The sequence below is a fragment of the Malus sylvestris genome, chromosome 1, assembly GCF_916048215.2.
Source record: "Malus sylvestris chromosome 1, drMalSylv7.2, whole genome shotgun sequence".
In the NCBI taxonomy this organism is placed as follows: Eukaryota; Viridiplantae; Streptophyta; class Magnoliopsida; order Rosales; family Rosaceae; genus Malus; species Malus sylvestris.
Window position 1 is genome coordinate 20,396,675 of NC_062260.1, and position 1,340 is coordinate 20,398,014.

The 1,340-nt window shown below is 39.1% G+C and overlaps 1 pseudogene; it reads left to right on the forward strand.

Moving 5' to 3' along the window:
• The first annotated feature begins 575 nt into the window (after positions 1 to 575).
• Positions 576 to 1,078, forward strand: LOC126634109 (uncharacterized; annotated as a pseudogene).
• Positions 1,079 to 1,340: the final 262 nt, after the last annotated feature.

Consider the following 1,340-nt stretch of genomic DNA (forward strand, 5'->3'; position numbering starts at 1 on the left):
CAGAGGCGGGGCCCACATGCACAAACGCACTCACCTGTCTGATGGGGGAGGCCACGTGGCCAGTCGTGAACCGTTGGATTTCCAACAGTAAAAAATTTTGAATTTGAAATCCAACAACTAGATGACGTGGCGAGTTTTGGGCCGTCCGATCTAAAGATCAACGGTCCACGATTTCCGGGCTTAAAAAAAATTAGGGTGAATTGTGACCATTGGCCACTTGTCATACTTATGGGCTGTTGGATTTGAATCTTTTTCAAATCCAATAGTCTAGATTAATTCATTTAATAAAAATTATTAAAAATACAAAAAAAAAATTAATTTTTTTTTAATTTTTTCTATAAATACCTAACCATCATCTTCCACCTTACACCATATTTCAATATTTTCAACACTTTCTACCAAAGCTTTCATATACTTTTTGTGTGAAAAAAAATACCTAACCAGAATCTCATCCTTTTTATTTTTTTTTGTCCATATAAACCCTACATCCCTACATCCCTACATCCATCCTCACACCAAAATCAATCATTCTTTTTAACTCAGAATCCTTCTTCATCCCTACATCCATCCTTACAATGTTTTCTTCAAGGAGAGTGTATAAACAGTTTGAGGAGCAACAAAAAAGATTGTTGGCACAACAGGAAAAATTGGTCATTCTCGAGGAAGGTGGAGATGGAGATGAGGCTTTCGCAATGGAGGAGGATGAGGATGAGGATGATGACCATAGAATGCAGAAGGCCTCACATTCCCGCCGTGTCATGGAAGTTGTGGGTCAGATATCCAAACCCAGACGTGCTGCAAACTTCGATAGAAAGAGGGAAATATGAGGTAATAATCTCTTGGAAGATTATTTTATCCCCAACTGTGTATTCCCTGATCATGTTTTAAGACATCGTTTTAGAATGCAACGAAGTTTGTTCGACAAAATCATGAGTGCTATTTGCAACCATGATGAATACTTTGTGCAAAAAAAAAATGATGTTTTTCATGTTCTAGGTCTTCTTTCTGAGTAAAAAAGTTAATGCTTCCTTGCAAATGCTTACATATGAAGCATTTGCAGATCAAGTGGATGAGATAACAAGGATGGGAAAATCAACTGTTATGGAGTCCCTGATGCGATTTTGCTTCACCATCGAAGCCCTCTATACAAAGGAGTACCTCCGGAAATCGATGCATAGGTACCTGCGAAGGCTACTGAGAAATGGTGAGATGCGAGGCTTCCCTGGCATGATTGGAAGCATCGATTGCATGCATTGGACCTAGAAAAATTGTCTAAGTGCGTGGCAATGAGCGTATGGCGACAGAAAATGAGCCAAAAATATCATTTTGGAAACGGTGGC